The following is a 12423-nucleotide window of genomic DNA, read 5'->3' as shown; positions in this document are numbered from 1 at the left end:
ACGAAAACCATAAGGCTGACCAGGAGTATTGATGACAACCCACAATGGGACAGAGTTGGCGTTTTTCAGTGCCAACCCATTTGTGATGATGGTGCAAAAGGGGCAAAGAAAGTTAAGAGGGAGGCAAGTTCTGATGTGATTGATAATTCTGATGCCAATGTAGATCCAGATGATGGCACAGATTATCAGAGCCCAAAAGCCTCAGGTGAGTCTGACACTGACTCAGACTTAGCAGCTTCATATACTTTAGCTCCCCATTCTCCCAAGGAGGAGGAAGCACCAGAACAAGAGGATCAGAGAGTTTTGCGCAGATCTGAGAGAACAACAAAGGGGGTACCACCGAAAAGGTTTTCTGAAGAGTTCGCTAAGGCTGCAGTCACATGCAACTCTGGTGGGATTTTTAAACCTAGCATGAAGTGTGCTGAGAGTAATAGCACAAAACGCTGCATTTATTTCCTTACCTGACATTTGAAGGATCAGGATTGAAGGAGCAAGCATGTGTTTAAAGTGCTTTGTTCAAATCTGCCTAATTAGAAATGTAAATTTGTATTTGAGAGGAAGAAATGTGTGTGAAGATTTTTCATTTGTGTATTCACAATGTGTATTTTGTGTAAACTACAGGTTGAGATTTATGTTTTAACTCTTTCCTAATAGACACAGAGTGGTTGTAGTAACTGTTTAATGATGTGATAAAAGTGTCTTAGATAAGGGTGAGAGAGATACCTGCAAATATGTTACCAAGGTTGTAAGCAGAGAACAACTTTTGGAGTGTGTGTGTAAATTGCAGTTATGTTAAAGATTCTTGAATGGTCGGATGAAATGGGGGAGGATGAGGAGATTTCACCCCTCCCATATCCAAGAATCTCCTGAGATCTCTGCTGACTCTACAGAGAGGAGGAGCAATGTACTGCTCTCTACTTAATTAGTCAAGTGAGTCAGTCTCTGTGTGAGAGAGAGTCAGTCAGTGTGTCGGAGAGAGAGTGCAAGAGATCGTGTTTATAGATAAGATTGCTGCTAAGAGCAGCTGCAGGCACTCAGAGTATAGCATTGATTTATGCTCAGACTATTTAGCTCTGTATATAGTTTTGTATTATAGCTGTAGTTATAGAATAAAAGGAGGATACTTTACAGAGCTGCTCTCCGAGTGGTTTATACTCTGCAAGACTCTGCAAAACGCTGCTGCGCAACGACTGTATTATTGAGACAGTGAATCCGGTGCTCTCAGCTCCAAGCTGTGAGTCCACAGCACTGTGACCTGTTCCTGTGGGAAAGGAGGTCTCTGGCAGTGCTACCCAGCTCGCCTAGCCCAGTCGGGGCTGTAGTGCGTGAGTCCAGTTGGTACACTGGCTCAAGGGCGATGCTGACAACTCCGAGGCATGGAAGATCCAGGTACAATCCAGGAGCTCTTGCAAGCTGAAAGGCTAGTAGGAATGAGTTTGGTTTGGGTGCAAGGGGCAGAGTTCACAAGTAACAAGAATGCTAAGGCTGCATGGAAACAGTGGCATTGCTCCAACAAGTTCTCCTACCTACCTACCAAGCTTTTAAGCAGGGATGGAGAAAGCTCAGTCATGGGAATCCCTTTCCTTGGCCTGATAATGGGCACTGCTCCTGAGAGGTGAGGCACACATCTCATTCCATCTTTTGCTGTGCTACCTCTCCCTGGGAAATGTTACTAGGCATGGCTCCTCATCTATACTCTCCTGCTCTGGCCCAGCAAGATGGGCTCCTGAGACCCACTCATCCTCCACAGACTGTGAAGGGGCAGCTCCTGGGTCTCCCACCTCCTCTGGTCCTGGCACATCCAAAGTCCCAGAAGGTACTTCACCAAGTGGGCTCTGTCGCTTAGTCTCACCCCCCTCCTCCCACTCAAGAGTCCTTGTTCTCAGGTGTCTCTCACTTCTGGTCTGAAGAAGAGAGCTCACAGGCAACCATGAGACACGTCTCCCATCACATCCCCTCCGGGCTATACTGTTGAGCTGTCATATGTCATTTATTTAGTTTTGCAGATATTTGGATAAAGATACCCTTTATATGGGCTCTGACATGTAGGAAAAGTAATTAATCAGAAAACATACAATTTGTGAAATACTTCTTGAACATATTTTCTACTTTTTAAGTATGGTATTTGGCTTCTGTTGTGAACACAGAGAAGCCTGCATATTAGGGATGGGGAAGACATTGAGTTCATTCTGCATTTTAATGCAAAACTACCTAATTCACACTTCTGAAAACATGTGAACAAAAATGCAGATATACTTCAAATTTCCAAATTTTGCAATGCAGTTCTCCTACCCAAAAATGTGTACAAAAATGTGCCTATTGAGGGAGAATGTGCATAAAAATGCATAGCTAAAATAAAACACAAAATGCTTCAGAATTCGGGCAAATGCTTGCAAAAATTAGTATATATTAGGCAGTTGCATTACAAATGTTCATATTTGGTGAAATGACCATTAAAGCACTAGAATAATAATAATCAATGGTTTTTTTAAAAAAAATAATGCAAACAGTTGCAGAAAGATTGGACCGGCTTTCCTTTGTCCCCATTAATTCTCCAGTTCTGACTGCAGCACCTTTCATGGCATTTGACAGTCCTTGACAATATATGCAGTATTCTGCGAATAGCACTGTACCGCCAGGCATTGGGATGTGACAGCTGCCACCAGAATGGATGTTGCCTCAGGTTCTCTCAGTGCATAACCTTTAGTCACATGTGGGGGTTCAAGGCCTCTTCCACTCTGAAGTTAAGAAGTCATAAAAGTAATCCAGATTCTGCCACAAGGCAGAGCAGCCAGAAATGTGTAAAAGTGTGTCTGCACCATAATGGATGGATGAAGTGAACATGTCTTTTATTTCCCTCTTGCAGAATGAAATCAATCAATCAATCAATCAATCAATCAAGCTTTTATTCATACACCTCAGACAAGATGCTCTTATTGGGGGGCCCTCCTTGTGGATGGTTAATTCCAGTCAAAGGCAACTGTGGGGTGTGGCTTCAGGCCAAGGGAGCAAGCGTTTGTCCACAGACAACTTTCCTGGCCATGTGGCCAGCATGACTAAACCACTTCTGGCAACGGGACACCGTAATGAGTGCCAGAGTCGATGGAAACACCATTTAGCTTCCCGCTGCAGCGGTGCCTATTTATCTACTTGTACTGGTGTGCTTTCAAATGGCTAGGTTGGCAGAAGCTGGGGCAGAGCAATGGGAGCTAACCCTGTTGCGGGGATTCAACCACCAATCTTCTGATCGGCAAGCCCAAGATGCTCAGTGGTTTAGACCACAGCACCACCTGGGTCCCTCCTTGTACAACCCTCCTCCACCCCATTGCTGCCTCTACCCCATAGGTATTATTAGGGAGCGGTCTGGGGGGCCTGGGTCTTTTTCACTAGGCCCTGGATCTCCTGCCCCTTCCATCCCCTGGATGTGCTGCAAAGTGCAGTATCAGTGAGACCCCAGCCACTCAGTGGAGGCTGGTCTGCTGGGGCTAATGGGGCACAGACCCACCAACCTCCATTGGCCCCCCAGCCTGGCCCAACTGCCTGTGGAGTCTGTGGAGTGTGCCATAGGCTGGCAACTTCCTGCTCCTTAGGGTGCATCTGCATAAGATATTTAAAGCAGCATCATACCACTTCAATAGTCCTGGCATCTGCCAAAGAATCCTGGGAGCTGTTGTTTAAGGATGCAGAGGGTTGGTAGGAGACCCCTATTCCTCTCAAAGAACTACAGTTCCCAGAGTGGTTTAACAATCAATCCCTCTTCACAGGAAATCATATCTCTTTGAGGAGAGTAGGGGTTTCTTAACAATTATTAGCACTTTTTACAAGCTACAGTTCCCAAGTTTCTTTGGGAGAAGCCATGACTGTTGAACTGGTAATCATGCTTTAAAGGTATGGTTATAAAAATAGTGGTGCAATTGACTTCCGACAAGCACACAGAGCACGAACAAGACTGAGTGTACTGTATGGGGGGGGGCTCGTTTAATTTCACTGCACACAGGTGGTGTAGTGACAATAAAGGTTTATTATATTTATTTTATATATTTTTTATTTATGGTGCAGATATGGCCGTTGTCTGAGTGTTACCCTCGTAGAACCCAGCAGTGAAGAGGATGGAGACAAATCTAGAATTAGTCCTCTCTGCCTCTCATTGGTTCTGCTTCCATCACTGTTGGTTTCTCCCTACCTTCTATCCCACCAGACTCTGCAGCCACCCACTATCTTAGTCTGGCCAGAGACAAATTTACGCCATATGACTACCCGGCAATAACCCATTCACTTGCCTCTCCTTCTGAGCTTATAAATAAAATACCTCTTCTTCCAAAAAAGCCAAAGGACTTTTCCAGGCATAGGCAAACTCGGCCCTCCAGATGTTTTGAGACTACAATTCCCAACATCCCTGACCACTGGTCCTGTTAGCTGGGGATGATGGGAGTTGTAGTCCCAAAACAGCTGGAGTGCCAAGTTTGCCTATGCCTGGACTTTTCAGACTCATTTGTGCCTTTTTGGTTCCTGGTATATAAACCAGCCAGTACGGACACTGATGTATATCATGATGTAACACTGTGCATTATGATCTCTGTATTTCTATGAGTTGACATGCAATGATCTTCCATATGAGGCTTGTAGTTCCTTTGTGCTCAATGATAGGTACAAATGTTGTGTAAGGAAAATATAACTTCCCTTGCATAAATCTGTCACCAGATAAATCTGAGGAGCTGAACAATGAGAGGGGATTCCTTGAGCCATGACCCACAGCTGGTTTTTTTTATCCTTAATGGATGCTCTATTGATGTGGGGGCTCCATGTTTCATTTAAATCTGTATGCTGCTTTGTAATCATAAGGCACAATGTCGAAAGTTTTCTGATAGTGAAATGTCATGCCATTTGCCTCTGAGAATGCAGGTGTTAAGGGTGAGTATATCTATTGTGACCAGTCTCATGGAATGCAGAGGAAGGAATGGGCACAGCTGCTCAGGTCAAATGTAATTTAAACATACACATATTTCATCTTTGTTGAGAAAATATGTGTTCTTGGCAGTATATGTGCAATGGTGGAAGACATTAGCCTTCCAAGAACTGGAAGCCCAATTATGCATACTTTTCTACTTTGACAAAAATTAAACCCTTGCTTGGCCATCATTCCTTTCTATTTAAAGATTATTATTTTAAGCTAGGCACTCCAAGGAAAGGATCCACTGGACTTTTCTAAGAATAGTCAACCTCTGATCTGCTTTGATTTCATTTGTGTGGGACTTTAAGTGAAATTGTAATCAATCACATCTGACATACCAGATCTTGGCAATGGAACATCCATAGCAATCAATTACTCTTAAGTGGTTCTACAGAGTAGACCACAAAACTACAATTCTTCAGAATAACTTATAAGTACCAAGTATTCATGGAGCTTTAATATTTTAAAATAAAATGCCTTACATATATACCTCAGTCCTAATCACATTTACTTAAAAGAAAATATGATTCGGCTCAATTATGTTTGCTTCCAAATAGGAATACTTACAGCCCAGTCTGAACTACATTCATAATTGTGTCTTGATGATTCATTCCTATTCAAGTTTATTCAGAGAAAGTAAGTCCCACACAGTTTATTAGAGTTTGCACCCTAGTAAACATACATAGGATGGCATGCTAAATGTACCAGGGTAGAGCTATAGGCAGCTAATAAGTGGTGAGCTGGGAGCTTGGAGTCAGGAGATTTACTAGGGGGTCAGATCCAAATTCCCAAGCCAGGAATCAGACTCAAGGAACAAGCCAAGAAATCAGATCTAAATATCCCACAGTAGTTTACCAAAGCCAGGATCACCTTGATATTCAACAAAATCCCATTCTAAACAGAGGGCAGGGCCTAGTGGTCATCTTGGGTACATATGACCAGTCTAGATCCTATTGTTAGGAAGATGCTTCAAACTGCAGTTCTGTGACTCATCTGAAGCATCAGCACAAAGAACCGAAAGTTCCTGGTTCTAGCCCCAGAAGTTCCTGGCAATGTGTCAGTTCATATACCTCAAGGCCTACACATACATTAGGAGCATGTGGGTCCACCTCTGAGCTTGTGGTTCACAGAAACTCACATGGGGGTGCCATTTGTTTGAGCCAGTATGACACCGTGTGAGGTGGTCCACACATTCACCATGATTCATGTGAGCATATGCCTTTCTTGAGAAATTGCAATTGCACAACTTGCAAAGTCTACATACGTATCTAAATGTAGATGATCTTCTCAGGCTTATTCCCATCCAGTCATGCAATGCTCTTCCGTACCCTTTCTGTGTCATGTAAATAGCTTTGTTATTGGTGGCTGCATCTACCTGGTGATAGTGATTGCTATCAGGATGACCGTGCTACTCTCTTGTGCTTACCTGTTGCAACCAGGCATGGTGATGTTCTGGTGCAGCAGTAGTTGCACCTTATCTTAAACTCTTATTTCCCTGAAGAGCAGATTGGTCTATGTGTTGCATTTCCCATCACAGATAATACTTAAAGGCTGGTCATGCTTTGCAGCTATTTGACAAGACTCCTACAGAACCAGGTTTTTATGAAAAAAGTACCATGAGCTTCTGATTTCAGAGAGGGGTGCAATTTCCCTGCCTCCAAGCTCCATCTCTGTGGGTCATTGACAAGGAAAGGAAAGGAAAGGAAAGGAAAGGAAAGGGGAAAATAGCAGGATGTCATTCGAATCCAGTTTCAGATGCTGAACTAAGACCAGCTCTGGATTCCCTGTAAATAAATTGCACATGGTTATGCTTGTGTCTTACTGCCTTAAGATTAACTTTTCTTTCTCTTATCCTGTATATCAAATATATTAACTTTTGGGTGGAAGCATTGCTTGAATAACACTTGCAAAACAGAGACAGAGAACAAGTCTAGGATATTAAAAGTATCATTATCTCAAATTGATCATGAAAAATACAGTAGAAGGTTATTTTCAAAGTTTAGCAATGCTAATTGCACTGACTTGAGTTCCAGAAGTCCCCAAAGTAGGGATGAAGAGGATTAGGAAATATAATTGGCTCTAGAAAACTCCCAAAGGCATCTGTACGTTCAGCATAAAAGAATATATTCCACAAAGCTTAACCTGTAAAACATTAGTAAAACAGCCATGTTCCATCTGATGAGTGGTCTGGAAGCATTTGTGGAAAGCATATTCTGTTGATGAACAAGCATTTGATTTTATTTGATCAGCACAAAGGTAAAAGTGACAGGAGAACACAAAACCTTCCAGAATTACACTTATTGTATCTGAGCCAGTCAACTATACTACTCAAGTGTGTTATTTTGAACTTCATTCATTACAGGTTGTTGTACCTATCAAATAAGTGAATAAAAGTACATAATGTAAATAAAAATATCAGCTGCCTTGGGGTCAATATGAGCAGCATCCCACAGATACTACCGCCATCCATCAAGCAAATGAAGACAGATGAAAGATGGCAAGTTACATTATCCTCTGATGATAAGAGTGGAGTACCAATTTGTAAACAAATGGGAATTCTTTACAAATATGCTGGGTGAAAATAGATTGCCTTGAACTGACAAGACAATAATTCTGGCTGTTTCTGGAAATTCCCATACTGAATAGGAAAAGAAGCGGGGAGTGGGGTGGCTGGTACTCTTTTGGTATCCTTCGAAGATTATGCAAGCGATTGTTGGCAAGCCTGTATTCTTACCATTCTCCCACAATCATCTAAGCAATTGTTTATCCCATGCCTTTTATGGAAAGGAGTCATGGGCAACTTACACCTGCCAGGAGTGGTGCCTCAGCACCTTCCACATGCACTGTGCCAGGAAGATTTTGGGCATCACATGGCTGGACAATTATGTGCTCTCCCAAGCCCCATTTACCAGCATGTTTACACACCTGTCTCAGCGACGTCTACAATGGCTTGGTCATGTCCACAGAATGGAAGATGGCAGAACCCCCAAGGACATGCTCTACAGGGAACTGGCTTCAAGTACCAGGCCCATTGGCAGACCAAGAAATGCAAGGGGACACCTGCATCAGCACAACTGGATGCCTTCACCTGCCCCATCTGCAGCAAAATATGTCTCTCCTGTATTGGTCTTTGCAGCCACAGCAGGCTCTGTAACTCATGACTGGTTTGACTTCACCCCTGAAGGCACACTCTTCCATTGTCTCCAGAGACAGATGGATGCTAACCAACCAACCATGTCACATGGGAGGTTTTTAAGTCCAGGAGTCTTTCCAGGCTCTACCTGGAGATGCTGCAAATTGAACCTGGAACTTTTTGCATACAAAACATGTGCTTTACAACTGAATCCATGCATAGCTCATAGGAGCAGTTGAGAGTCCCCTTTTCTGCTCATCCCCATCCTATGATGTGGAACCACAACTGCCCAGGAAGAAAGGGGGCAGAAAACCTTTTCTGCTCAGATTTGAAAGGGAAGTTTTAGGTGAAGAGCAGTGCAAAAGAGGGTATCAGGGAGGCATTTTAATGGATGCTCAGAGTTCCACATTGAATGTCCCAGTTAAGGGCAACAAACTGATGGCTTGAGGTGACGACTAAGCAGAGTCTGTAGAACAAAGATAGGAAAGCTGTGGTCTTCCAGATGTTGTTGGACTCAATCCCCATCATCCCTGACCATTGGCCAGGCTAGCCAGGACTGATGTGCAGTGAAATCCATTCCAGCCTTGGGCCATGCTTCTTAGAAGCTGACTCACTTTTTCCCAGAAACATACCAGAAGACGGGACTGGCTAAGTTAATTAGAATTCTGTGTTATCTTTGCATAAGTGGAAGGATGGACATAGTAAGTCCTTCAGTGGAATGGAATTTTCCACTTTTGATTCTTGGTGTGGCTGTTTATGAATGCATGCATACACTGATTCCACTTCACATATACTCAGAGCAACTGGAATAGAGCTGCTTTTATTATGACAGTGACTAGGAAAAAGTCGGCAAGCCTGCAGAACTGCAGAGTAAAAAAATCAAAACCAAATCTAAATATAGCAACCTAGGAAACTGTCTTATACTGAAACAGGCCAATGAGCCATCTAGCACAGTATCGAATTGTTATACTGTCAACAGATTTTAAGGGCTTAGGAGTCCTTCCCAGGACCTTTTCCCTCCAACATATATGCTCTACCACTGAACTACTACAGCCCATCCTAAACTATAGATTAGATTCATTGGTGTAATGACAAGGATCCTCAGGTTCTGCAAGAGGTTTTCCCTCCTCACTGAAAGCAGTATAATGTAGTTCAGTGCCATATTTCAGAACCATATTCAGTAATCAAATTCCTGAAAAATAACCCATAGTTTTCTGCCAATTGGACAGTCTATTTCTGGAATTGTCTCCAATAACTATTTCATATTCATAGAGCCCTAGAATAGCACAGCCTCATTTTATGGAAAATGATTAGGGATTTTTTTTATTGATTAAGCAGTATATCAACCCTGGCTTATATCCAGTGCAGCACTAAGTAACCATCCTTGTCAGTGCAAGGATTTATGTTTGTGCAATGGGACTTCCCTTCTCCTCTCACCACATGCACCCTAAATCTGTTGTGTGTGTCCTCCCAACCCTTTGGAGCAGATTTGGAGAAGGCATGTGGGTGCACAGTGGCAGGAGATGGAGGAGAGTCCCAATGCTCAAGCAGAAACCATTTTGTTGATGGAATGGTTCCTTAGTGCTGTATTTGATACAAGCCCTTGCTAAACAATTAGGTACAAGCATTCAAATAAACAATGGAGGCACCATGCATGCTGGTCTTTAACTTCATGCCATGAACTGGCAGGATAATGGGGAGGAAGAGGAGGAGGAGGGCGGTCCTGGTGAGGAGTGTAGTTGGGACTGGGACACACTGAGGCAAGCTGGAGATTTGGAAGGAAAGGTTAATGTAGGAAGTACTTATGGGGTAACGGAGGATGACAAGTGCTCAGAAACCAGAGCAGCAGGACCCAGAGCCAGAGAGGCTTCTGTCTCCATGAACAAGGCAGGCTCTGAGGCGTAGGGAGCAGCAGATGGGATGCTCCAGGAAGCTGAGGCAGGCAAGGGCCCACAGTCCAGTTCCCTAGCTGACCAGGTGGGGATTGTTAGCTTTGGGAGGAGGTGTGTGATTCCTCAGCAGAAGTAGGCTTAGAACAGGTGCCTCATCAAGTCCAGATGCTGCAATCAGCACACAAAGTTTAAAAGGGCAGCAGACCTAAGGTGCTGTGTCTGTTCAGCTGCTCATGTTGATGGATTTTGACTTGGATTCTCCTGGACCTCCAAGTGACTGTGCTTTGGGTTTGACCCTGGACTGTATCCTGACGACTGGACTTTGGACTTGGCCACTTGGGTTGACCTTGAACCTCATTTCTTGGACTTGCTTGTGTGGCTTAACCCTCAGACTTTGAACTGTGGACTTGGCATATTGACTTTCTGCCAGGTAGGCCAAGGGTTTGTGACCCTTCAGTTCTTGATAATCTGCTTGAATGTTATAATGCTGAAAATGAATTGGGGATTTAGGAAAACCTTTTGGACTGACTCAAAAGTTTCATGCCTTATGCCAAATCAGACCACTGGTCCATCTAGCTCAGCACTGTGTACACTAACTGGGAGAGGCTCTTTGGGATTGAGAGGGGGCTTCCCCAGGGGAGATCCACACCATACATTAAAAGTGCATTCACTCCACATTTAAAACGTATCACTGTAGTTTCCCCTCACAGACCTGCAGTTCTTCAACAGATTACATTTCCCAGGATTATTTGGGGGAAGTGCTTTACATGTGCATGGGGTGTTGATCACAGCACTTACCTAGAGATATCGGGGACCAAACCTGGGACCTGCTGCATGCAAAGCAGATACAGCCCCTCCCCAAAATTGTATTAAGATTTTAATAGATGCAAGAAAATTGCCCAGATTAAATATTCACATTACTTAGAAAACTCAGATGGAGTCTTTTCTCCTGCCCAGCTTGGTGTTTCAGTGGTGTTCAAGGACTTTTATCTTCGTTAACAAGTCAGCCAACAAGCAGACAAATATGGGCTTAGACCAGAACTTTATTACAGCCTATTATTACCTTCCTTTCTTCTTACTTAGTTTGTAACTCATACTGAGCAGTAAACAAATTCCTGCCGAGAGGCCTCTTTTATTACTGTAGTTTGGGTTTTGGTTTTTGTTCATGGTCAAAAGAGGGACCCCCATTATTTTGTAGCTTAGCGAGGTAGTTCTCCTCCTGTCAATCAATTCCAAAAGGTTTTTTTGTACAACTCTTGAGAGCCTGCATCTCATGTTTAGATCACTGATTGCTTCCAAGGGCAATTGCCTTTCCATAATAGATCTCACTCTGTCAAACCCTGTAAAAGCTTGCTTGTTTTTTATCTAATACAATTGCCCTGGGATTCTTGAAGTGGCAAATGTAAGGAAGATAAATAAGGCTGAAATTATTTGAATCAACCAACCAAATGACGCAAATGATTTTGTCCCCATTTGGTTACATTGCGGTACTGATGCTGCCCTGACCAAATTTTATAGCCTCATCTATGGGAAGTTGGTCTGGTGAATGATTCAGGATAAGCTACTCATTAGAGTAGTTGCATGAATGATTCATTTAACAAACTGAGCCAGGCGAAGAGGAGGCATTTTAGCAGTGGCTTACTAGACGGAATTTACTTCTTCATATTTTGAGCAACATTTCTCTCACATGAAGAGTCAAGACATGCTAAAGACCCAAGAAAATAGGTTTTTGAAGTTTCAGCAGATAGGATCTGCTTTGCATACTCAAATTGATTTGCCTTCCTCTTCTGGGCCCCTTGACATCCCAAAGAAAGTTGCTGTGAAGGGAGTGGCAAAAGTAGCAATGGGTTTTGCTGGCAGGCCAATTTAGGAGGTAGCAGTGGGGTCTTGTGCCCCAAATTTCTTTTCAAAGTGGCATTCTGGTAAAACAAATTGCTGACTAAGACTTCAGCACTGGACAGTGGTAAACTGTTTGAGCCATCTCGGCATTTTACAGTGGTACCTCGGGTTAAGTACTTAATTCGTTCCGGAGGTCCGTACTTAACCTGAAACTGTTCTTAACCTGAAGAACCATTTTAGCTAATGGGGCCTCCTGCTGCTGCTGCTGCGCCCCCAGAGAACAATTTCTGTTCTCATCCTGAAGCAAAGTTCTTAACCTGAAGCACTATTTCTGGGTTACCGGAGTCTGTAACCTGAAGCGTATGTAACCTGAGGTACCACTGTATTTTATTTTAATCATTGTGGTTCATGAAAAGAACACTGAAGGGATGTTATGAGCATGAGCTGTGAACTGGTCTGCAATTCTCAACTAAAAACCCAAATTCTAAAAGCACAGCCCCAATTTTTTCCCATCAGAATTGGAATAAGTTATCCAAATCCACCACATTGATATATACCTTCTTCTTTTGCGAACTTCAGGCTGCTTGCCAATGCAATAGCAAAATTTG

Source organism: Podarcis erhardii, assembly GCF_964252035.2.
Source record: "Podarcis erhardii genome assembly, chromosome: 8".
In the NCBI taxonomy this organism is placed as follows: Eukaryota; Metazoa; Chordata; class Lepidosauria; order Squamata; family Lacertidae; genus Podarcis; species Podarcis erhardii.
This window is presented reverse-complemented; position numbering follows the sequence as displayed.